We start from the raw sequence: 27,814 nt of genomic DNA, 5'->3' as shown, positions 1-27,814 counted from the left end.
TGTCATGTGCAAGAACCAGGTCGCTAGGTCTAAGGTCAAGGTCACACTTAGAGGCCAAAGGTCAGATACAAGAATGACTTTGTCTGAAGCATTTCTTCTTCATGCATGGAGGGATTTTGATGTAACTTGGCACAATTGTACACCATCATGAGACAAAGTGTCATACGCAGGTCCCTTCTTTAGAATTACTTCCCTTTGTTGTTACTATAAATAGCTTATATTGTAACTTTTTCATTACTAGTCGTAAGGAAAAATCAAGATCACTTTTCTGTAGTACAACATGCGTGTTACATCCAATTTTGAGGTGTATTTTGACCTGTCTCTACGAGGTAAGGATTTTTGTGCGGACTTAAAATTTTATTTTGGATTTTTTATGCCCCCGAAGGGAGGCATATAGTTTTTGAACCATTTGTCGGTCTGTCAGTCTGTCAGTCTGTCTGCAATTTTCATGTCCGGTCCATATCTTTGTCATCGATGGATGGATCTTCAAATAACTTGGCATGAATGTGTACCACAGTAAGACGACGTGTCGCGCTCAAGACCCAGGTCCGTAGCTCAAAGGTCAAGGTCACACTTAGACGTTAAAGGTCATTTTTCATGATAGTGCATTCGTGTCTGGTCCATATCTTTGTCATCCATGGATGGATTTTCAAATAACTTGGCTTGAATGTGTACCACAGTAAGATGACATGTCAGGCGCGAGACCCAGGTCCATAGCTCAAAGGTCAAGGTCACACTTAGACGTTAAAGGTCATTTTTCATGATAGTGCATTCGTGTCCGGTCCATGTCTTTGTCATCCATGGATGGATTTTCAAATAACTTGGCATGAATGTGTACCACAGTAAGACGACATGTCGTGCGCAAGACCCAGGTCCGTAGCTCAAAGGTCAAGGTCACACTTAGACGTTAAAGGTCATATTTCATGATAGTGCATTGATGGGCGTGTCCGGTCCATATCTTTGTCATTCATGCATGGATTTTAAAGTTATTGGGCATGAATGTGTACCACAGTAAGACGACGTGTCGCGCACAAGACCCAGGTCCTTAGGTCAAAGGTCCTAAACTCTAACATCGGCCATAACTATTCATTCAAAGTGCCATCAGGGGCATGTGTCATCCTATGGAGACAGCTCTTGTTTTTGTTTTTTTAGCTCACCTGTCACAAAGTGACAAGGTGAGCTTTTGTGATCGCACGGTGTCCGTCGTCCGTGCGTCCATAAAATTTTGCTTGTGACCCCTCTAGAGGTCACATTTTTTGTGGGAACTTTATGAAAGTTGGTCAGAATGTTCATCTTGATGATATCTAGGTCAAGTTCGAAACTGGGTCACTTGCCATCAAAAACTAGGTCAGTAAGTCTAAAAATAGAAAAACCTTGTGACCTCTCTAGAGGCCATATATTTCATAAGATCTTCATGAAAATTGGTCAGAATGTTCACCTTGATGATATCTAGATCAAGTTTGAAACTGGGTCATGTGCCGTCAAAAACTAAGTCAGTAGGTCTAAAAATAGAAAAGCCTTGTGACCTCTCTAGAGGCCATATATTTCACAAGATCTTCATGAAAATTGGTCAGAACGTTCACCTTAATGATATCTAGGTCAAGTTCGAAACTGGGTCACGTGCCATCAAAAACTAGGTCAGTAGGTCAAATGATAGAAAAACATTGTGACCTCTCTAAAGGCCATATTTTTCATGGGATCTGTACGAAAGTTGGTCTTAATGTTCATCTTGATGATGTCTAGGTCAAGTTCAAAACTGGGTCACATGCGGTCAAAAACTAGGTCAGTAGGTCTAAAAATAGAAAAACCTTGTAACCTCTCTAGAGGCCATATATTTCATGAGATCTTCATGAAAATTGGTCAGAATGTTCACCTTCATGATATCTAGGTCAAGTTTGAAAGTGGGACACGTGCCGTCAAAAACTAGGTCAGTAGGTCAAATAATAGAAAAACTTGGTGACCTCTCTAAAGGCCATATTTTTCATGGGATCTGTATGAAAGTTGGTCTTAATGTTCATCTTAATGATATCTAGGTCAAGTTCGAAACTGAGTCACGTTCGGTCAAAAACTAGGTCAGTAGGTCTAAAAATAGGAAAACCTTGTAACCTCTCTAGAGGCCATATATTTCATGAGATCTTCATGAAAATTGGTCAGAATGTTCACCTTGATGATATCTAGGTCAGATTCGAAAGTGGGTCACGTGCCTTCAAAAACTAGGTCAATAGGTCAAATAATAGAAAAACCTTGTGACCTCTCTAGAGGCCATATTTTTCATGGGATCTGTATGAAAGTTGGTCTGAATGTTCATCTTGATGATATCTAAATCAAGTTCGAAAGTGGATCACGTGCCATCAAATACTAAGTCAGTAGGTCAAATAATAGAAAAAGCTTGTGACCTCTTTAAAGGCCATATTTTTCATGGGATCTGTATGAAAGTTGGTCTGAATGTTCATCTTGATGATATCTATGTCAAGTTCGAAACAGGGTCATGTGCGGTCAAAAACTAGGTCAGTAGGTCTAAAAATAGAAAAACCTTGTGACCTCTCTAGAGGCCATACTTGTGAATGGATCTCCATAAAAATTGGTCAGAATGTTCATCTTGATGATATCTAAGTCAAATTCAAAAGTGGGTCACGTGCCCTCAAAAAGTAGGTCAGTAGGTCAAATAATGAAAAAACGTTGTGACCTCTCTAGAGGCCATATTTTTCATGGGATCTGCATGAAAGTTGGTCTGAATGTTTATCTTGATGATATATAGGTCAAGTTTGAAACTGGGTCAACTGCGATCAAAAACTAGGTCAGTAGGTCTTGAAATAGAAAAACCTTGTGACCTCTCTAGAGGCCATACCCTTGAATGGATCTTCATGAAAATTGGTCAGAATGTTCACCTTGATGATATCTAGGTCAAGTTTGAAACTGGGTCACGTGCCTTAAAAAACTAGGTCAGTAGGTCAAATAATAAAAAAAACCTTGTGACCTCTCTAGAGGCCATACTTTTCATGGGATCTGTATGAAAATTGGTCTAAATGTTCATCTCGATGATATCTAGGTCAAGTTTGAAACTGGGTCAACTGCGGTGAATAACTAGGTCAATAGGTCTAAAATTAGAAAAATCTTTTGACCTCTCTAGAGGCCATATTTTTAAATGGATCTTCATGAAAATTGAACCGAATGTTTATCTTGATGATATCTAGGTCAAGTTCGAAACTGGGTCACGTGCGGTCAAAAACTAGGCCAGTAGGTATAAAAATAGAAAAACCTTGTGACCTCTCTAGAGGCCATATTTTTCATGAGATCTTCATGAAAATTAGTGAGAATGTTCACCTTGATGATATCTAGATAAAGTTCAAAACTGGGTCACGTACCTTCGAAAACTAGGTCAATAGGTCAAATAATAGAAAAACCTTGTGACCTCTCTAGAGACCATATTTTTCAATGGATCTTCATGAAAATTGGTCAGAATATTTATCTTGATAATATCTAGGTCAAGTTCAAAACTGGGTCACATGAGCTCAAAAACTAGGTCACTATGTTAAATAATAGAAAAAAACGACGTCATACTCAAAACTGGGACATGTGGGAAGAGGTGAGCGATTCAGGACCATCATGGTCCTCTTGTTTTAAGATTAACTTCCCTTAGTTGTTACTATAAATAACTTATATTGTAACTTTTTTATAATTGACAGTAGGGAAAAACCAAGACCACTTTTCTGTGGTACAACATAGATGTTACTTTCAAATTTTAGGTGTATTTTAAAGTATCTCTACCTGGTAAGGAGTTTTTATGTGGATTTAGAAAAACAAAAGAATTGCAATAATTACTAAACAACCACAAAATTAAAATTCCATTTGCAAATACAGGTGCTAGTGTAAAGAAATTGCTGTGACGGGCGTATATTGTGACATTCTGGCACTCATGTTAACTTTTTTGGTTAAAGTTTTTGATAAAGTCAAATATCTCTGTTACTATCAAAGCTTTTGACTTGAAACTTAAAATAGTTATTTACTATCAAAGTCTACACCAGGAAAAACAATCCCCATAACTCTGATTTTAATTTTGACGTTCATAATGCCCCTTTTAACTTAGAATTTTTTGGTTTAAAGTTTTTACAAAGCTCTTATTCAGAGTCAAGCACTGAGAAAAGTTGAGCATGCTGTCTTATGGACTGCTCTTGTTGTGCTTCTTTACGGTATGATTATTAAACGTGGGAACTGCATATCGTCAAAATGACTGTTCTGATTACAGTTTTTTTTTTTCTTGAGCTTTTTTTATATTGAGCTTTTTAACTGATATGTGAAGATGACTTTAGGATGGTGTCCAATCTGACTAAAGTACTTGATCTTCTAAATTAAGATCTGAGGATGACCTATTCACATTCATCTTTCTGTATATTTGGATTTCCGATATTGCTATTTTTATTTTCGCAATCTATTTTTATTTGAACCAATCAGATGACTCGTTTCAACAAGCATTTGACTGAACCATCAAAATAGCGTCGAATGTCACAGGGGGAGAAAAATGTGCAGTCAGTCCGGGTGTTGAACCTGGGACCCCTCACTTACATGGCGAGTGCTCTACCGACTGAGCTAACCGTCTACCTGACACATATTCTCCCCTTATGTGACTGAGTCCGTACCGTGACATATGATTCCTTTCAAAACACGAGGGCGCAGTCATGATTTGGCCGTCATAAGAATTATTATTATAAACATGAAAAACCCACGCTAAATATAATTTTTTTAAACTTCTGCTTTTGCTGTCAAAATGTTGGAAGCAAAGCTCTGATTGGCTAGGGTCGTCAGAACGAGGCTATCAATAGCACGTCTTCAGATCCAAAGCGTAGCGTAGATTTGAGATGTACTTCAGTCAGATTGGGATGGTGTCTTGTTCTCTATTCGTCTGAACTGTATCTTTCTGACTTCTTGAGCAATGATGATAACTTACTGCAAGCATATGTAAGTATGAGATTTAGAAGAGACACTGTGCTGAAAATCTTAACAACTAGAAGGTGAATTTTTTATGCAAGTCTGCTTAATCACTCATTTTTGACACTTATCAATGTATACTTGGGTGTAAGGAGGCTTGTACCGTATACTTGGGTGTAAGGAGGCTTGGATTTGGCAAACTAGTCAGAATTGATTTAGTTAATCAAGACACCTATTACGACATGCGGTTAATTGTTAATTGTTCACACCTCTCCTGATCTGTTTTAATGCCATTTCAAAACTCTGGAAAAAAAACAGAGAAGAATATAATTATATAGAAAAAAAAAAAGAATAAAATTGGGGTTTTACAAAAAAAATCAAGAAAATGAAAAACGCAACAAGCAGTGTCAAGATTAAAGGAGGTCTGACTGTATACAAAAAGTGAAAAATGTTCAAAAATATTGCACAAAATTTAATGAGATTGACCAGCTTTAAGAAAATGTAAAACCATATCTGTTTTACTTTCAAGATGAGCTATTGTCATCTTTCCCTATAGAGGAAACCATCATCAAGTATAATATATTTATTGACTAAAATATTTAATTTAAATGTGTATGCAGAGCTGCAATCTCAATAATTTGTAATATCTAGTAACAACCACTTGTTAAAAACTTGTTTTCAGTGACACCTATTACATATTTATACTCTATTTACCTGCAATTTATATGTGTTTGATATTCTAAACTACTACACAGTATTATGTATACACACAAAGATTAATTTTATGTTTACACTGGTACTGTATGGTAATTTTCATATTTTCAAATGTGAAATTTGGGCATTATATATCTTTAAGCACTCAGGAAATTAGTAACTTTTTTGTTGTCTAACTGGTCTCAAGCAAAAAACTTTCCCAAGATAGATAAGGCCTAAAAGAAAAAATTCTTTGTTTCCAGTAAAATGCTAAAAAAACTTAGGGTAGGTAGGTCAGAATTTTTTAATTTTTTTTATTAAGGGAGACATTTCGAAAATTATTTTTGTGTCAAAAAATGAATACAAATAAGGGGGTTATGCCTTTAGAGCATCAGTAAGTTGATTTCTAACATCACTGACCATGTTTAAAGTATAATTTAAAAAAGTGCAGTTTTGCAGCTTTTTGTTAAAATGTTGAAAAAAATATTGTCCAAGGCCATAAAAACATTTACGGTCGGGCAAAAAAATTAGGGTAGGTCGGGATACCGGAAACAAACAATTTTTTTTTACGTCTAATCATTTAGAGCTATAAAGCAAGTTATTTTTGTTGACATCGAAGTGACATTATGTGTGGTCATTACAGGCCAGGACTGGTATTGACTGTAGATAGTTGACAGTCATGTTTTAAATGAACTGGTCAGTACAGCATAGTTTGAGAAATCTTTGATCACAAATATCTGATAACCGTTTAATAATGCAATGAAGGCGGGATGTTTTTGTGAAATTTATAGAATTTTTTTGGGTAATATTTATGTTAAGACGTCTTTGAGTAATTTGCGCATAATGATTTAGTCTTGTACTTCCTGTCACTCCCTATATGCAAATAGTAACTATGAATGTATCAGACCAAGTCAACTTTTATTGATTTAATATGTTAATTATACTAAAATGCCTCATTCATGATATATACTTGCTGAACAACAAAGTTAGGTGTAAGCTTTGTTGAGACTTTGTTAGTCCCCTACCGGTGGAATGCCCTCTATCCATTGTCTGTCCCTGCTTACATTTGCATACTTAGGTGGCTATAGGAACAATAGGTAACTGTACTTTTTGTGCCCCCACCCAGTGGAGAGTGCATATAGATTTGGTCTTGTCCATCTACAAATCTTGATCCTGCAGTTACTAAAAATGTATTCAAGCTAGGTTCATAAAACTTATTTGAATAAGGGCAATATGTAGATTATGTACACACACAACTTTTGCTTGTTGGTCAACATCTGTGACTATTGAAGGTCAAGTAAAAATTGTTTCTGCTCTTTAACTTTATGTGCATTGATAGATTATCCTAGTGCTACACACAAATGTTCCCCATGATGAGAGAATGTTTAGGTACATGATCAATGCTTGTCGTTTAAAGGTCAAGGTCACTGTTTAGGATCAAGTAAAAATTAGTTTCCGCTCCATAACTTTTAATTGCATTGAAGGATTTTTAGCTCACCTGAGCACGGTGAGCTTTTGTGATCACCATGTGTCAGTCGTCGTCCGTTGTCAACAATTTGACTCTAGAGGTCACAATTTTGGCCCAATCTTAATGAAACTTGGTCAGAATATTACCCTAAATAAAGTTATGGACGAGTTTGATATTGGGTCATCTGAGGTCAAAAACTAGGTCACCAGGTCAAATAAAAGGAAAAGCTTGTTAACACTCTAGAGGCCACATTCATGGTAATATATATAGGAAACTTAATCAGAATGTTTGTCTTAATGACCTCTAGGATAATTTTGAATCTGGATCATGTGGGAGAAAAAACTAGGTCACCAGGTCAAAAAAATCAAAGGAAAAACTTGTTAACAATCTCAAGGTCACATTTATGACTGTATCTTCATGAATCTTGGTCAGAATGTTAACCTTGATGATCTTTAGGTCAAGTTCGAATCTTGGTAATGTGGGGTCAAAACTAGGTCACCAGGTCAAATCAAAGGAAAAACTGGTTAACTCTCTAGAGGCCACATTTATGACCACATCTTAATGAAACTTGGTCAAAATGTTAATCTTAATGATCTGATGGTCAAGTTCCAATCTAGGTCAAGTTGGGTCAAAAACTAGGTCACCAGGTCATTCAAAGTTAAAGCTTGTTAACAATCTAGAGGTCACATTTATGATTGTATTTTCATGAAACTTTGTCAGAATGTTAATCCTTACGATCTTTAGGTCAAGTTCGAATCTGGGTCATGTGGGGTCAAAAACTAGGTCACTAGGTCAAATCAAAGGAAAAGCTAGTTAACACCTTAGAGGCCACATTTATGTCCATATCTTAATGAAACTTGGTCAGAATGTTAATTTGATGATTTGATCTTTAGGTCAATAGGGCAGGTGAGCGATACAGGGCCTTCAGGGCCCTCTTGTTTTACATAGCCTTATTTAAGAATTTTTTTTTTTCAAATCTTGTCTAAAGCCTTACATATTTGGCATGAAGCATTATGTAGTGGTTCTCTACTAAGTTTATTCAAATCATACCCCTGGGATCAAAATTGACCCCCACAGTTCAATTAGCTTATGTAGATTTATATATGAAAAACTTTAAAGATCTTCCTGTTTAAAGATATTTAGCATGTAGCATTTTATATGGGTCCTGTACCAAGTTGTTTCAAATCATGCCCCAGGGGTCTAAGTTGGTCCTACCCTGGGGTTCTCTAGTTTTACATGGACTTATGTAGGAAAATCTTTAACAAGAGCTCCACCAAGTGGGGCAATATACGCCCGAAGGGTTACACCAGAGGATGGGAGCAAAATTTAAAGAACTTGACTGTTGAAGCCCAAAGGACAGGAACAACATAGGGAAGAAATTCCAAAGAGTCCACAAAAAAATTCTTACCAGGTACAGGTATGTCAAAATACACCTAAAAATTGGAGGTATCATCCATATTGTACCACAGAAAATTGGTCTCGGTTTTTCCCTACGGCCAATAATAAAAAAGTTTCAAAAAGCTATTTATAGTAACATAAAAGGGAACTAATTCAAATTTTTTTTATTGTAAGTGAACAAAAAAGGGATCTGCCAAATAAAAACAAGAGCACCGCAATGCAGAGCAATATACACAAAGCAAAGTCATATATGACCTTTGACCCCTAAGTGTGACCTTGACCTTGAAGCAAGTCATCTAAAACATGCGCTCTGCACGTCGTCTCAGTGTGGTGAACATTTGTGCCAAGTTTCTTTGAAATCCTTCAAGCAGTCCAAGAGTTACAGAGCAGACACGAAACAAACTGATATGACCTTTGACCCCAAAGTGTGACCTTGACCTTGAAGCGAGACATCCAAAACATGCGGTGTACATGTCGTCTCGGTGTGGTGAACATTTTTGTCAAGTTTCTTTGAAATCCTTCAAGGGGTTCAAGAGTTACAGAGCGGACACGAAATTGCTAATGGACAGACGGACGGACACCTGGGGTATTACATAATACGTCCCTTTGGGCGTATAAAAAATCTTCTTATCTTAAACCTAGTCATTAAGCTTAGATATTTGGCGTGTAGTTGTGTGTAATGCATGGTCCTGTAACAAGTTGTTTAAATCATGCCTCAAGGATGAAAATGGCCCCCCTCCGGGAGGTCATTATTTTATTTAAGAAAAACTTTAAAACTTCTTGTCTAAAACTTCAAGCCTTGGAGCTTAGATACTGTATGTGTAGATTTATTCGCGGGATCGTAATTTACACGCATTCGCGCAGGCCAGACACCCACAGATTCATGAGTTCAGCGAAATTTTGTACCCCAAACTTCTCAAACACGAAACATTTTAAATCAATTTGTCAGTATGTTAAGCTTGTTTTATGTATGTGTATGTTGTTTGTACGATATGTTATCCGATGTTCTGTTTGACAAATAAAATATGTTTAAACTACCAACACACTTCATAACAGTGACTGATCATAATTACCAGTAATTTGTTTTTCACACATAATGCAAGCCTGTTAGTTTTTGCAACAATGCATGGTTTGTTTGGACAATAAAGAGATGTAAGGGAACAATTACATTTATTAAAATGCAAATCACAACTGTACTACGAAATATTGTTTATACCACACAAACACATTCAATGGATTTTCATTTTACGATCAATTACATGTATTGAAAACAATAATGTTAGTTTCGGAACAAAAATGTCAATCCACAGTTTTCCATTGCTTGTCAGAAACAGTGCATGTACTGGTTCAATCCCTAACACTGTAATCCCGACTGCTTCCAGCCATTCATAACACTGTCCGACCCAATGCTTTTATGCACGTCAACCAGCCACTGAGCATAAACTGGCTTCAATGCAGAAAATCTTAAATCCACTAACTTGCTCAATGCTAGTGCCACTTTCGATCTGTCTCTGAACTTCTGCCCCGTACCATGACTGAAAATTGTTTTTTGTGATCGCTCAATGTCTGTCGTCATTTAGCTTGTGTATGCGATAGAGGCTGTATTTTTCAACTGATCTTTATGAAATTTTGTCAGAATGATTAACTTGATGAAATCTAGGCCGAGTTCGAAAATGGGTCATCTTGGGTCAAAAACTAGGTCACTAGGTCGAATAAAAGAAAAACCTTGTGTATGCGATAGAGGCTGTATTTTTCAATTGCTCTCCAAGTATTTTGGTCAGAATGATTGCCTTGATAAAATCTAGGTCAAGTTCGAATATGGGTCATCCAGGGTCAAAAACTAGCTCACTATGTCAAATCAAAGAAAAACCTTGTGTATGCAATAGGGGCTGCATTTTACATTGGATCTCTATGAAATTTGATCAGAATGTTTGTCTATATGAAATCTAGGTGGAGTTTGAATATGGGTCATCTAGGGTCAAAAACTAGGTCACCCGGTCAAATTAAAGAAAAACCTTGTGTATGCAATAGAGACTGTATTTTTCAATTGATCTTCATGAAATTTGGTCAGAATGATAGCCTTGATGAAATTAAGGTCAAGTTTAAATATGGGTCATCTGGGTTCAAAACCTAGGTCGCTAGGACAAATCAAAGAAAAACGTTTGTTATGCGATAGAGGCTGTATTTTTCTGTTGGGTTGATGAAATTTAGTCAGAATGATTGCCTGGCTGCTTTTATGCCTTTCCTTTGAACATAATCCATACGCCTTAAAAAAGATTGAGCCCAAGTCTTAGTAAGTTCAACATGTCCACTGTTTTCAAGCAACAGCTTCTTATTCTTACTTTTCACAATTATTCCTTTTGCAGCACCTACTAACAAAGGAATGCTCAACGGGTTCCCTGCGATACGCTGATATTTCACAAAGTTTGAACATCCAAATCACCAAGGGTGTGGGCTTTCCCCACAGCCCTCCATATCAAGCTTTTCAAGATCCTCACCAGAAGCAAATTTTTGTTCCAGATATTTCTTCTTCATGTACCTTGAAGAACTTTGAGAAACACTGAATTTCCTAGACACGTTCATAATTCCAAATTCAATGGCATGCTTTGCCATTTTTGCACGACAGTCTCACCATCATAATCTTGGTACGGTTTTTGTTTCTTTTTCAGTGATTAAGGCGAATGTTAGAATATTTCCATAATTCAGGCATTTAAGATAACAGCATCAGACTGAGATTTTGCCTTCTGTGGGCTCGGTGATCCAAGGCTTTCAGCAAGAATATCCGATGCGCTGCAACTTCCATCCGTCTCGGAATCAGACCCAGAGTCTGATATTTTTACTCACTTGCGCAACATATTGCTAGACTACTAGTACAGCAATGTTTCACAGCTGTGATTCTACTAAAATATGTCAGTTGAGGTTACTGTCGGGTAAATTGCGAATCTCGGTGTTCAGTCGCTATTTTAACAATAAAGGGCTATAGGGATTAACGTAAAAAAGAGCGTAGTGTATTTACTGTAAACTTGTGCATCTTAAATATTATCCCCAAAATCGGTAAACCTCGGCAAAACTCGCATGAATTCATAAATACAATGATGTCTCACTGCGCGAATTCTAGTTTGCGCTATTAAATAGTATTTTCTAGACTAGCTGCCAGAGCGCAAAAAAATGCGTTAAATTTTACAGTATTTGGCATATAGCATTTTGTAGTGGTCCTCTGCCAAGTTTGTTCAGATCATGCCTCTGGGGTTGAAATTGTCTCCACTCAGAGATCACTGAATTTTGTTTTATATAGACAAAGAAAAAACATGAAAAAATCTTCTTATCTAAAATCTCAATCTAGAGCTTTGATATTTGGCATATGACAAATGTAGTAGTTCCTATACCCCATTTTATTCAGATGGGCGATAGGGCCATTTTGATCCTCTTGTTTTTAGATTTCAATACCTAATAAAAAAGTAATTGTTTAAACCTACACCAAAATTTGTATGTTAAATGTCATAAATGCAAGGTTTTTGTCGAGCCGGCTTGCGGAAGGGAAGACATAGTTGTCCAGATGGCTGTTCGGTGTACGCTTACGTCCGGATTTGTTTGTCTGGATTTGTTTGTCCGGACCATAACTTTGACATGCATGGAGCAATCTTGTTTATATTTGGCATGAATGTTAACCTCAGTGAGTCGGAGTGTTATGCGCAAACCGCAGGTTCCTTTCTCAAAGGTCAAGGTCACACTTGGAGGTCAAAGGTTAAATTCAATAATGACTTTGTCCGGAGCATTTCTTCTTCATGCATGGAGGGATTTTGATGTAACTTTGCACAAATGTTCACAACCATGTGACGGAGTGTCATGTGCAAGAACCAGGACCCTAGGTCTAAGGTCAACCATAACTTTGACATGCATGGAGCAATCTTGTTTATATTTGGCATGAATGTTAACTTCAGTGAGACGGAGTGTCATGCGCAAACCGCAGGTTCCTATCTCAAAGGTCAAGGTCACACTTGGAGGTCAAAGGTTAAATTTTATAATGACTTTGTCCGGAGCATTTCTTCTTCATGCATGGAGGGATTTTGATGTAACTTTGCACAAATGTTCACAACCGTGTGATGGAGTGTCATGCGCAAGAACCAGGACCCTAGGTCTAAGGACAAGGTCACACTTAGAGGTCAAAGGTCAGATACAAGAATGACTTTGTCCGGAGCATTTCTTTTTCATGCATGGAGGGATTTTGATGTAACTTTGCACAATTGTTCATCATCATGAGACGGAGTGTCCTGTGCAAGAACCTAGCATTACTTCCCTTTGTTGTTACTATAAATAGCTTATATTGTAACTTTTTTATTACTGGTCATAGGGAAAAATCAAGAGCACTTTTCTGCAGTACAATATGCATGTTACATCCAATTTTGAGGTGTATGATTTTGACCTATCTTTACTGGTAAGGATTTTTGTGTGGACTTAGATTTTTTTAAAAATTTCCTTCCCTTTGTTATAAATAACTTATATTGTAACTTTTTGCAATCATTTTTTATTTGGCATAAATGTTTGCCTCAATGAGACAGGGTGTCATGTGCAATTTCCCTTAGTCCTTTTGACAGCTGGCAGGCTCGACATGTTGCCCATGGGCATCTAGTTAGATTTCAGGGATGGGTTTCACAAGTGCTTGATTTACATGTACATGAAGTTTAGTTGAAAAAGTAATGTCTTATTAAATAAAATATTAAGGTAGTTCTGCACGTTTGGGTCAATTTTTTTTCTGCAAATTGTTAGAATTTGAGTAAACTCTGATTTTTCAAAGCTTCAGAATATACTTAGAAAATTCAGCAAATAAGATAGGGTCGTGTGCTTGCTTTTGTGTTAGACAGATTTGAAAAATTTGGACCTCATGCATTTTTAGCTCACCTGTTGTTACAGGGTGAACTTTTGTGATCGCCCGTCCGTCTGTCTGTCTGTCTGTCCACAATTTCTTGTGAACACGATAGAGACCTCATTTTGCAATCAATTTTGATCAAACTTGCACACAACTTGTATTGGCATATTGCCATAATATCTCAGTTCCTTTCGAAAACTGGTCAGATCCTGTCATGGGTTTCAGAGTTATGGCCCCTTAAAGGGACAAAATTTGATATTTTGGCTTGTGATGACACGATAGAGACCACATTTTGCAATCAACTTTAATCAAACTTACACACAACTTGTATTGGCATAATATCTCCGTTCCTTTCGAAAACTGGCCAGATCCCATCATTGGTTCCAGAGTTATGGCCCCTTAAAGGGCCAAAATTTGCTGTTTTGGCTTTTGCAGCCATACAGAGACTTCATTTATGGTTTGATTTGATACAAACTTGCAAAATATCTTTAACAACAATAGATCTTGGATTCCACGAGTCCGTCAGATCCAGTCATAGGTTCTGGAGTTACGGCCCCTGATTGACCCCTGAAAGAGCCAAAATTTGTTAATTTTTACCTTGTGAACATGACAGAAGTGACATTTTACATTCGATTTTGACCACACTTACACACAACTTAAGTCATAATAAGATCTTGGTTCCTTTCGAAAACCGGCTAGATTTCATCTTGGGTTCTAGAGTAACTTCCCCTGAAATGGGCAAATTTTCTATTTTGGGCCTTTCAGCCATATAGAGGTTTCTTTATTTATGCTTTGATTTGATACAAACTTGCACAGAATGTTTATCTTGATGATAACTGGGTCATGTGGGGTCAAAAACTAGGACACCAGGTCAATTCAATGAAAAAGCTTGTTAACACCCTAAAGACCACATTTATGACCCTATCTTCATGAAACTTGGTCAGAATGTTTATTTTGGTGATTCCTAGGCCAGAATTCAAAACTGGGTCATATGGGGTCAAAAACTAGGTCATCTGGTCAAATCTTAGGAAAAGCTTATAAACACTATTGAGGCCACATTTATGACCCTATCTTCATGAAATTTGGTCAGATTGTTTTTCTTGATGATTCCTAGACAAAGTTCGAAACTTGGTCATGTGGGGTCAAAAATTAGGTCATGTGCTCGAATCAAAGGAAAAGCTTGTCAACACTCTAGAGGCCATATTTATGACCCTGTCTTCATGAAATTTGATCAGAATGTTTATCTTGATGATTCCTAGGCCAAATGCAAATCTGGGTCATGTAGGGTCAAAAACTAGGTCATGTGCTCAGATCAAAGGAAAAGCTTGTTAACACTCTAGAGGCCATATTTATGACCCTATCTTCATGAAACTTGGTAAGAATGTTTATCTTGATGATTGTTTGGCCAAGTTTGAAACTGGGTCATGTGGGGTCAAGACCAAGTTTAACAGGTGAGTGATATGTCATCCTGACCCTCTTGTTTCATAATGGGAGTCTACGGGAAAATCATAACTTTCTTACCATTTTTGCAAATATTTTTTTTTCTACAATGTAGATTTTTATGCCCCCCTTCGAAGAAGGAGGGGTATATTGTTTTGCAGATGTCGGTCGGTCGGTCTGTAGACCAATTGGTTTACTGATGATAACTCAAGAATGCTTGAGCCTAGGATCATGAAAATTGATAGGGAGGTTGGTTATGACCAGCAAATGACCCCTATTGATTTTGAGGTCAGTCAGTCAGTCAAAGGTCAAGGTCACAGTGACCTGGAACAGTTAAACGGTTTCCTGATGATAACTCAAGAACGCTTGGGCCTAGGATAATGAAAGTTGATAGGGAGGTTGTTCATCACCAGCAGATGACCCCTATGGATTTTGAGGCCAGTAGGTCAAAGATCAAGGTCTCAGTGACCTGGAACAGTTAAACGGTTTCCGGATGATAACTCAAGAATGCCTGTGTCTATGATCAGGAAATTTGATAGGGAGGTTGTTCATGACCAGCAGATGATCCCTATTGATTTTGAGGTCAGTAGGTCAAAGGTCACAGCGACCCAGAACAGTTAAGCGATTTCTGGATGATTACTTAAGAACTCTTGGGTCTAGGATCATGAAAGTTGATAGGGAGGTTGGTCATGACCAGCAGATGACACCTATTGATTTTGAGGTCAGTAGGTCAAAGGTCAAGGTCAAAGTCAAAGTAACTCGGAACAGTTAAACCTTTTTCGGACAATAACTTCAGAATACTTGGGCCTAGGATCACGAAACTTGATAGGGGGGACCAGCAGATGACCCCTATTGATTTTGAGGTCAGTAAGTCAAAGGTCAAGGTCAAAGTGACCCAGAACAGTTAAACCGTTTCAGGACAATAACTTGAGAATGCTTGGGCTTAGGATCACGAAACTTAATAGGGAGGTTGATCATGACCAGCAGATGACCCTATTGATTTTTTAGGTCAGTAGGTCAATGGTCAAGGTCACTTTGACCCAGAATAGTAAAACTTTTGTGTACATTGACCAAATAATTTCTGTTCCTTGTGCAATTACTGAATGCATCAAGGGGGGCATTTCGTGTTCTACGAGCTCTTGTAATGATAAACATTATGGCCTATTATGTAGTGAAATAAAATGTATAGGTCTGTGTTCTTATTTTTGAGATATTTGAACATGATACAAGTGAACCACACATACAGGTTATTTTTCAGACATTATTTTGAATTATTTAAGGTGTTAGATGTTTTAAATATCATATTTTAACTTTAGAAAGATAGTAACAGTGCCATTGAAATAAATTTACTCACAGGTTGTCATAAAATTATTTTCATTTCCGTATGCCAAATCCAGGCTTTATTCTACGTTTTTTTTTAATAAACGACGTCACGCCATCACTTCGGTTTATCAAACATGCAGAACTACCTTAAATAGAAAAAATAGTTACATAATCTATACACATGGAAGAATGACTTCACTCAGAATATTAACATTTTGAGGACCATAGGTTAACACCTGGTTGCAAGTCCATCTATTTTTTGTCTGATCAGTTTTGTTACTTACTAAGTTGGCACAAACATTTATCGTATGTCACCTGCACTACTCAGACCTTTAGCCCAAAGGTCAAGGTTACACTTTGGGGTGTTATTTTCAGTTATAATGTTATAGTGAAATCCAGCACTGATATTGTGATATCATTAATGTTCATGCCAGGTGAACTAATTCTTATGGATTTCATGAATGCTTCAGTCCAGGATGAACAATTAGAATTCTATATACTATACCTTTTATCTCCACAAAAACCATGCCCCCATGATTTGGCTAAAACTATGGAATTAAGTTTTTGTTCATTTCAGAGTAGATATTCTTCAGACAGGATATGAAACATTTTTTGTGAAATCGGATGTTGCTGATATCTGGGATACATACTACAACTATCAGATATCATAGTAAATGGCTTTAAACCCATGAGCACTGGTAAGTTAATAACATATTTATGTTGTGTTACGCATTGATATCAGTGACAACTTATTAGTAGTTGTAAATGAATTCAGTGACATTCTTATTACATGAAAAGTAAATTTTTATTAGTCCCCTACTGCTTGAAAACCAGTTTCAGGGACTATAGGAATGTGCTTCCGTCCGTCTGTCCATCCGCAATTTCATGTACGGTCCATAACTCTGTCATCCATGAAGGGATTTTAATATTACTTGGCACAAATGTTTTCCATGATGAGACGACATGTCATGCGCAAAACCCAGACCCCTAGCTGAAAGGTCAAGGTCACAATTTGAGGTCAAAGGTCAACAGGGCTTTTTCCTGTCCAGTCCATAACTCTGCCATCCATGAAGGGATTTTAATATTACTTGGCACAAATGTACCTCATAATAAGACGATGTGTCGTGCACAACTTTCAGACCCCTACCTCAAAGGTCAAGGTCACACTTGGCAGTCAAATGTTAACATGGCATGAACAGGGTCTGTTTCATGTCCAGTCCATAACTCTGTCATCCATGAAGGGATTTTAATATCACTTGGCACAAATGTTCCCCATGACGAGACGACATGTCATGCCTAAAATTCGGACCCCTAGCTGAAAGGTCAAGGTCACAATTTGAGGTCAAAGGTCAACAGAGCTTTTTTCCTGTCGGGTCAAGAACTCTGTCATCCATGAAGGGATTTTAATATTACTTGGCACAAATGTACCTCATTACAAGACGATGTGTCATGCACAACTTTCAGACCCCTGGTTCAAAGGTCAAGGTCACACTTGGCAGTCAAATGTTAACATGGCATGAACAGGGTCTTTTTCGTGTCCGGTCCATAACTCTGTCATCCATGAAGTTATTTTAATATTACTTGACACAAATGTTCCCCATGATGAGATGGCGTGTCATGCACAAAACTCGGACCCCTAGCTCAAAGGTCAAGGTCACAATTGGATGGATTTTCAGATAACTTGGCATGAATGTGTACCACAGTAAGACGACGTGTCGCGCGCAAGACCCAGGTCCGTAGCTCAAAGGTCAAGGTCACACTTAGACGTTAAAGGTCATATTTCATGATAGTGCATTGATGGGCGTGTCCGGTCCATATCTTTGTCATTCATGCATGGATTTTAAAATTATTGGGCATGAGTGTGTACCACAGTAAGACGACGTGTCGTGCGCAAGACCCAGGTCCGTAGGTCAAAGGTCCTAAACTCTAACATCGGCCATAACTATTCATTCAAAGTGCCATCGGGGGCATGTGTCATCCTATGGAGACAGCTCTTGTTTTATTTTTTTTTTGTAACTATAAATAACGTTACCTTTTTGATAATCGGCCAAAAATGCTATATGAAAACAATTATAGGGTTTTATATGTACAAATTTTAATCCAAGTCTTTTGTTTATAACATACTGTACATATTGTTTATACATCATTGACAGAATCTGATATCAGTTCATTATGCTATACTGCAGTAGAGAAAATTAGGTGCCTTTCAGTAGGAGACTTTGTATTGCATGGCAATACTTCATTCACTTATTTTTACATGTTACTTTTTGTATCCGGGAACAAAGTTGAAAATATTCTTAATACATTTGTCGATCGAGAGTGTAATGAAGTTTGCCATACTTAATTCTATTTGCATACAAATTGTCATTATTGCCATGAAATGATAATCAAAACTACTTATTTTTCTTTGTTAACCAGGTTTTCAAGGAAAACCTTAGTTATTAGATTGGGGTATGTCGTTGGTCGGGCGGGCGGTGCGTCAAACTGGTGTTTCCGGTCAATAACTTTTGTTTCGGTAAAGATATTTGAATAAAACTTGGTATGTATGTAGCTTATATCAAGACAAAGGCTGGGATTGATTTTGGGGTTTCTGGGGTCAAGGTCAAGGTCACTGTTACTTAAAATAGAAAAAGGGTTTCCGGTCAATAACTTAACTTAGGAATGAGCTATCATGATGAAACTTGGTGTATAGAAAACTTATATAAAGTTGTAGCTTGGGATAGATTTTGGGGTTTCTGGGATCAAGGTCAAGGTCATTGTTACTAAAAATAGGGTTAGGGTTTAGGGTTAGGTTAGGGTTAGGGTTAGAGTTGTGCTTTAAAGTGGTGCACTGTGATTCAGTATACTTTTTTATTCTTATGAAAAGTGTTGAAAACCTGGTTTCGTGGCATTGCCGCGTTTCTTGTTTCCTTTATATTCAGACATTTAACATTAAACAAGTGGAGTTTAGTAAACCAGACCTGAGAAGTAAATCTAAATTAAATTTTGCATTAAATGAATTAACTTTTACCAGTACATGAATGAACCATTGTATGTTTTCTGAATGTGACGAAGATGTTTCCAGCTAAAATGTTTTAAAGACATTGTCGTCACCCAAAAAGTGTTATGTTTTGTTAGCTCACCTGTCACGTAGTGACAAGGTGAGCTTTTGTGATCGCCTTTTGTCCGTTCGTTGTCTGTTCACAATTTCTATTGAACACGATAAAGACCACAGTTTGCAATCAATTTTAATCAAACTTGCACACAACTTGTACTGGCATAATATCTCGGTTCCTTTCAAAAACTGGCCAGATCCCATCATGGGTTCCAGAGTTATGGCCCCTTAAAGGGGCCAAAATTTGATGATAGAGACCACATTTTGCAATCAACCTTATTCAAACTTTCACACAAGTTGTATTGGCATAATATCTCGTTTTTTTTTCGAAAACTGGCTAGATCCCGTCATGGGTTCCAGAGTTATGGCCCCTTAAAGGGCCAGCATTTGCCATTTTTGGCTCGTGAACACGATAGATACAACATTTTGCAATCAACTTTAATCAAACTTGCACACAACTTGTATTGGCATCATATCTCTGATCTTTTCGAAAATTGGCCAGATCCCATCATGGGTTCTAGAGTTATGGCCCCTTATAGGTCCGAAATTTGCTATTTTGGCTTTTGCAGCCGTATAGAGACTTGACATTTATGGTTTGATTTGATACAAACTTGCAAAATATCTTCAGCAACAATAAATCTTGGATTCCATGATGAATCTTTCAGATTCAGTCATAGGTTCTGGAGTTATTTTATATCTGATTACCTCCCCTGATTTTAATCAAAATAGATTTATATCAGTAAGTAACTAATAGGACTCATTTGAAATTTCATTATTGTCATTAGTTGGACTGAGACAGTCAGGGTAGATAACACTGGACTGATTTTATGTCAAATTACCTCCCTTTATTAGTCCCCTACTGGTTGAAAACCAGTTTTGGGGACTATAGGAATGCTCTTTTCCGTCATTCCGTCATTCCGTCTTTCCGTCATTCCGTCATTCTGTCATTCCGTCATTCCGTCCGTCCGCAATTTCGTGTCCGGTCCATAACTCTGTCATCCATGAAGGGATTTTAATATTACTTGGCACAAATGTTCCCCATGATGAGACGACGTGTCATGCGCAAAACCAGACCCCTAGCTCAAAGGTCAAGGCCACAATAGGAGGTCAAAGGTCAACAGGGCTTTTTCCTGTCCGGTCCACAACTCCCCCATCCTTGAAGGGATTTTAGTATTACTTGGCACAAATGTTCCCCATGATGAGATGATGTGTCGTGCGCAAATCCCGGACCCCTAGCTCAAAGGTCAAGGTCACAATTGGAGGTCAAAGGTCAACAGGGCTTTTTTCCTGTCCGGTCCATAACTCTCCCATCCATGAAGAGATTTTAATATTACTTGGCACAAATGTTCCCATGAGGAGACGACGTGTCATGCGCAAAACCTGGACCCTAGCTTAAAGGTCAAGGTCACAATTGGAGGTCAAAGGTCAACAAGGTTTTTTTCCTGTCCGGTCCATAACTCTCCCATCTATGAAGGGATTTTAATATTACTTGGCACAAATGTACCTCATAATAAGACGATATGTCATGCACAACTTTCAGACGCCTAGCTCAAAGGTCAAGGTCACACTTAGCAATCAAATGTTAACATAGCATGAACAGGGTCTGTTTCGTGTCCGGTCCATAACTCTGACATTCATTAAGGGATTTTAATATTACTTAGCACAAGTGTTCCCCATGATGAGACGACGTGTCATGCGCAAATCCTGGACCCCTAGCTCAAAGGTCAAGGTCACAATTGGGGGTCAAAGGTCAACAGAGTTTTTTTCCTGTCCCGTCCATAACTCTGCCATCCATGAAGGGATTTTAATATTACTTGGCACAAATGTTTCCCATGATGAGACGACATGTCATGCGCAACCCCCAGTACCCTAGCTTAAAGGTCAAGGTCACACTTTGAGATCAAAGGTCAAGAGGATTTTTTTCCTGTCCGGTCTATAACTTTGTCATGCAAAGCAGGATTTAGATATCAGTTGGCACAAATATTCCCCTGGATGAGACAACATGTCATGCGCAAGAACCAGTCCCTAGGTCTAAGGTCAAGGTCATATTTAGAAGTCAAAGGTCAAATTCAAGAATGACTTTGTATGGAACATTTCTTCTTCATGCATGGAGGGATTTTGATGTAACTTGGACCAAATGTTCACCACCATGAGGCACCCTTGTTTTTAGAATTACATCCCTTTGTTGTTACTATAAATAGTTTTTTATTGTAACTTTTTTATTACTGGCAGTAGAGAAAAATCGAGACCACTTTTCTGTGGTACAGCATGCATGTTACATCCAATTTTTAGGTGTATTTTGACCTATCTCTACCTGGTAAAGAGTTTCTTGTGGACTTATTTATTAATTTTTTTTTTTTTTTTTTTTTTTTTAAAGATTTATTTCCCTTTGTTGTTACTATAAATAACTTACATGATAACATTTTTATAATCAGCCAAAAAAATTCAATATGAAAACAACTGTGGGTTTTTATATATGCACATTTTAATCCAAGTGTGTTGTTATAATGTTATAACATATTGTATATGTAGTACAATATTGTTTATACATCATTGACAGATATCAGTTCATTATGTTATACTGCAGTAGAAAAAATTAGGTGCCTTCCAGTAGGGGACTTTGTATTGCATGGCAATACTTCATTCACTTGTTTCAAACTAAAATGGGTATATCTCCGTAACTTACGAAGATACTGATCTGAAATTACAAGATAATTTAAATTATCCCCCTGGGTTCAAATATGGGCCCGTGCCGGATGTGTGTGTGTGGGGGGGGGGGGGGGGGGGGGGGGGGGGAGAGTATGTAGTTTAAACAAACTTGTACAGGTAAAAACCTTTAAAAATATTCTTGTCTTAAACCATAAGGCCCTGAGCTTAGATATTTAGTATGTGTTATGCTCTAGTGATTCTCTACCAAGCATGTTTAAATTATGACCCTGAGGTCTACGTCCGGGTGGTCCCTTGTTTTACAAAGACTTACTTGTTTTTGAAGCAGTGGCAAAGAAATTTGGACTACATGCATAATGTTTGATGCAGATTTCAATATTTATCTTGAATTGTCTTAATCATCACCCTCTGACCTACTTTCTTGTTTTTGAAGGTACAGCATAGAAATTTGGACCACGTTTTTAAATTTTGATATTGATTTCAATACTCATCTTTGATATTCTTAACCCTGAACTACTGACCTACTTTCTTGATTTTGAAGCTACAGCAAAGAAATTTGGACCACCCGTTTAATTTTTAGCTCACCTGTCACATAGTGACAAGGTGAGCTTTTGTTATCACGCAGCGTCCGTTGTCCGTCCGTGCGTCCGTCCGTCCGTAAACTTTTGCTTGTGACCATTCTAGAGGTCACATTTTTTGTGCGATCTTTATGAAAGTTGGTCAGAATGTTTATCTTGATGATATCTAGGTCAAGTTCGAAACTGGGTCACGTGCCTTCAAAAACTAGGTCAGTAGGTCAAATAATAGAAAAACCTTGTGACCTCTCTAAAGGCCATATTTTTCATGGGATCTGTATGAAAGTTGGTCTGAATGTTCATCTTGATGATATCTAGGTCAAGTTCGAAACAGGGTCACATGCGGTCAAAAACTAGGTCAGTAGGTCTAAAAATAGAAAAACCTTGTGACCTCTCTAGCTCCATAAAAATTGGTCAGAATGTTCATCTTGATAATATCTAGGTCAAGTTCGAAAGTGGGTCATGTGCAGTCAAAAAGTAGGTCAAATAATGAAAAAACGTTGTGACCTCTCTAGAGGCCATATTTTTCAATGGATCTTCATGAAAATTGATCTGAATGTTCACCTTGATGATATCTAGGTCAAGTTTCGAAACTGGGTAACGTGCGGTCAAAACCTAGGCCAGTAGGTATAAAAATAGAAAAACCTTGTGACCTCTCTAGAGGCCATCTTTTTCATGAGATCTTCATGAAAATTAGTGAGAATGTTCACCTTGATGATATCTAGGTAAAGTTCAAAACAGGGTCACGTACCTTCGAAAACTAGGTCAATAGGTCAAATAATAGAAAAACCTTGTGACCTCTAGAGACCATATTTTTCAATGGATCTTCATGAAAATTGGTCAGAATTTTTATCTTGATAATATCTAGGTCAAGTTCAAAACTGGGTCACATGAGCTCAAAAACTAGGTCACTATGTCAAATAATAGAAAAAACGACGTCATACTCAAAACTGGGTCATGTGGGAAGAGGTGAGCGATTCAGGACCATCATGGTCCTCTTGTTAAACAGATGTCAGTAGTTTTCTTGAATAATCTTTACCATGATCTACTCACTTAGTTTTTGTTAGTGAAGCTTAAGCAAAGAAATTTTTTTAAGCAAGCAACTAGACTCAGGTGAGCCATATAGGGCCATCATGGCCCTCTTGTTTAGGATACAGTGTTGAAATATGAATGACATATTCAGCTTAAAACTGACTTTCAGTGACCATGATGTGACCTACTTACCTGCTTTCTTAATACATGTATTTTAGCATCAGTTGGACATTTGAAATATGTAGCTCATATTACTCAGGTGAGCGATCCAGGGTCATCATGACCCTCTTGTTTAAAACTTCGCGTCTCCAGTCAGTTGCATGTATGCAGGTTGCAGACCTAAAATAGTCATTGCATATCCCCATTTTAATGGCAGTTTTATTCATGTTTATATAATAAACACTATGCAATGTTCTTATGATAATGTCAACTGTAGTACCTATATAGTTTATTATGGAAAATGTTTCCACAAGTCTTATTATTACTACAAAATCGATAGATACAAAAATTGTAAGTCTATACCTGACATGTTGAGTCTCTTTGGCATCATGCATACAAGCTATACATAAATGAAACAACAATATACTGAGATATTTTCGGAATAGTTCATTTGTGAGCGTGTACGCAATTTAATCTTAACATTAACTGTTGTTAATTTTCACACAATAGAAGTAACAGTTTACATTTGATTTTAACCAAACTTACGCACAACTTAAGTTACAGTAAGATCTCAGTTGCTTTCAAAAACCAGCTAGATTCCATCATGAGTTCTAGAGTTACTGCCCCTGAAATGTTTATCTTGATTATCTCTAGGCCAAATTAGAAACTAGGTCATGTGGGATCATTAACTAGGTCACCCGGTCAAATCAAAGGAGAAGCTTGTTAACACCCTAGAGGCCATATTTATGACCCTATCTTCATGAAACTTGGTGAGAATGTTTATCTTGATAATTTCTAGGCCAAGTTCAAAACTGGGTCATGTGGGTCAAAAACTAGGTCACCAGCTCAAATCAAAGGAAAAGCTTGTTAACACTAGAGGCCATATTGATGAACCTATCTGCATGAAACTTGGTAAGAATGTTTATCTTGATGATTCCTCAGCCAAGTTCGAATGTTGGGTCAAAAACTAGGACACCACTCAAAGCATTTATTTATTTATTTGTTTGGGTTTTACGGTGCACCAACACAGTATAGGTTGTATGGCGCCAAACAGGACTACAAATTTTGGTTTCACATCTCATTTACATCGAAATAAAAACATGAGGTAGTGAATTAAAATTTGCATACCTGCTGGAATCACAGAGTTACAGCAAAACCAAGTGTTAAGACCCTATTAGTCACCTCTTACGATCATGCAAGGGTAAGGCAGTGGTTCCAATTCTTTTCATACACACACCGTCCTAGAACCACATGGGGCACCACTCATATCAAAGGAAAAGCTTGTTTACACTGTAAAAGCAACATTTATGATCCTATCTTCTTCAAACTTGGTCAGAAAATTTATCTTGATGATTTCAAAGCCAAATATAACAGGTGAGCGATATAGGGTCATCATGACCCTCTTGTTGGGGTCACTCCATCAAAGGTCAAGGTCACAGGGGTATGAACATGGAGACCCATTTTCGATCAATAACTTGAGAACCACTTGACCTAGAATGTTGAAACTTCATAGAATGATTGGACACGCAGAGTAAGTGACCCATATTGATTTTGGGGTCACTCTGTTAAAGGTCAAGGTCACAGGGGCCTGAACCTGGAAAACCATTGCCGGTCAATAATTTGAGAACCACTTTACCCAGAATGTTGAAACTTCATAGGATGGTTAGACATGCAGAGTAGATGACCCTGATTGATTTTGGGGTCACTCCATGAAAGGTCACAGGGACCAGAACATGGAAATCCATTTCCAATCAGTAACTTGAAAACCATTTGACCTTTAACCTTCAAACCTTATAAGGTGATAGAACTTACAGAGTAGATGATGACCCCAATTGTTTTTTGAGTCACTCCATCAAAGGTCAAGGTCACAGGGGCCATTTGTCTGTCACACTTCATTTTCGATCAATAACTGGAGAACCATTTGACCTAGAACCTTCAGACTTCATAGAGAAATAGGACTTACAGAGTAGACGACCCCTATTATTAGCTCACCTAAACTGAAGGTTCAGGGTGAGCAATTCGTGTAGGGTAGATGGTTCGGCTCCCATTGTCTGTCGTCCGTCGTCCACATTTTTAGGTAAACATCTTCTCCTCTGAAACTACTGGTCACAATAACACCAAATTCGGTCTGTAGCATCCTGGTGAGGTTCTCTATCAAGTTGTTCGAATGGGGGCATTTGGCCCCTTTTAGAGGCCACTAGAGCTAAAAATAGAAAAACCTTTAAACGACTTCTTCTCATGAACCGCTTGATGGATCTTCATCAGACTTGGTCTGTAGCATGATTATAAGGTCCTCCTTCAAATTTATACAAATGGGGGCACTTGGCCCATTTTAGGGGCTGCTAGAGCTAAAAATAGAAAAACTTTTAAACAACTTCTTCTTATGAACTGCTTGATGGATCTTCATCAAACTTTGTCTGTAATATCATTATAAGGTCCTCTCCCAAATTTATTCAAATGGGGGCACTTGGCCCCTTTTAGGGGCCGCTAGAGCTAAAAATAGAAAAACCTTTAAACGACTTCTTCTCATGAACCAATTGATGGATCTTCATCAAACTTGGTCTGTAGCATCATTATAAGGTCCTCTTTCAAGTTTGTTCAAATGGGGGCACTTGGCCCCTTTTAGGGGCTGCTAGAGCTAAAAATAGAAAAACCTTTAAACGACTTCTTATGAACCGCTTGATGGATCTTCATCAACCTTGGTCTGTAGCATCATTATAAGATCCTCTCCCAAATTTGTTCAAATGGGGGCACTTGGCCCCTTTTAGGGGCCGCTAGAGCTAAAAATAGAAATATATTTAAACGACTTCTTATGAACCGTTGGATTGATCTTCATCAAACTTAGTCCTTAGCATCATTATATGGTCCTCTATCAAATTTATACAAATGGGGGCACTTGGCCCCTTTTAGGGGCTGCTAGAGGGTTAAAAATAGAAATATGTTTAAACAACTTCTTCTCATGAACCGCTTGATGGATCTTCATCAGACTTGGTCTGTAGCATTGTTATATGGTCCTCTTCCAAGTTTGTTGAAATGGGGGCACTTGGCCCCTTTTAGGGGCCGCTAGAGCTAAAAATAGAAAAAAACTTTAAACAACTTCTTCTCATGAACCGCATAATGGATCTTCATCAAACTTGGTCTGTAGCATCATTATAAGGTCCTCTCACAAATTCAAATCGGGGCACAAGGCCCCTTTTAGGGGCCGCTACAGCTAAAAATAGAAATACCTTTTAAACAACTTCTTATCATGAACTGCTTCTGATGGATCTTCATCAAACTTGGTATGTAGCATAATTATTTGGTCCTCTCCCAAGTTTGTTCAAATGGGGGGGCACTTGGCCCCTTTTAGGGGCCAATAGAGCTAACAAGAAATATCTTTAAAAATGATGGTCGGCGAATTGTAATAAGGAAAGAAGTTTATGAATTTTTCATCTAACATTCATCTTTCATCTAACATTTTTCAAATTGCAAAACTAAACACCGCACTTCAACAATTTAAATGGTTCTCTTTTCATTTTTCGCAAAGGTTTCGTAGGGTTGCAATTTTGTTTCGTTTATCCTTAGACAAATAATTACAGTAGCAGTTTGATGGAGATTCATGAAGCGGTTCATGAGAAGAGGTCATTAAACGTGTTTATATTTTTAGCTAAATTGGTCCCTATCTCCATTTGTAACAAAATAGCAGGAGACCTTACGATATTGTTACACATCGAGTTTGATAAAAATCCATTACATTTTAGTGGTTAATGCGAAGAAAGGCATGTCTACTTTTAGCTATAGTGGTCCCTTATAGGGCCCAAGTTCCTATATAAATAAATTTGGAAGAGGACCTTATAATGATGCTCCAGACCAAGTATGACAAAGATCCACCAAGCTGTTCATGAGACGCTGTATAAAGGCATTTCTAGTTTTAGCTCTAGCAGCCCCTAAAAGGGGTTAAATGTCCCAGATGAACAAAGTTGGCTGCGGGCCTAATAAAGATGCTACAAATCAAGTTTGATTAGAATACATGAGAAAAAATCAATTAAAGAATTTTTTTTATTTATTATTTTTATTTATTTCTAAAATAGGCCAACTGATCCCGCTTTAACAAATGCATATTCGCTATTCATGAATCTTTGGACAATGACGTCACACCCATAAAAAAAGTGAAGGTCAAGTAAAACATACAA

General features: G+C 37.6%; 1 protein-coding gene across 4 annotated transcripts in view; it reads left to right on the top strand.

The window, feature by feature from the left end:
* Positions 1–27,814, top strand: part of LOC123559586 (PTB domain-containing engulfment adapter protein 1-like) — a 228,074-nt gene that overhangs the window by 29,473 nt on the left and 170,787 nt on the right. For 3 of the 4 annotated variants that reach the window (XM_045351536.2, XM_053552557.1, XM_045351535.2), the window contains exon 2: positions 16,693–16,813. The gene's annotated coding sequence lies outside the window, so the exon portion shown is untranslated. The remainder of the gene's footprint in view (positions 1–16,692; positions 16,814–27,814) is intronic. The other variant, XM_053552558.1, reaches the window with a different exon arrangement.

The sequence above is a fragment of the Mercenaria mercenaria genome, chromosome 10 (assembly GCF_021730395.1).
Source record: "Mercenaria mercenaria strain notata chromosome 10, MADL_Memer_1, whole genome shotgun sequence".
NCBI lineage: Eukaryota > Metazoa > Mollusca > Bivalvia > Venerida > Veneridae > Mercenaria > Mercenaria mercenaria.
Note: the sequence above shows the minus strand (reverse complement) of the source record. Positions and strands in the feature narration are given on the sequence as shown.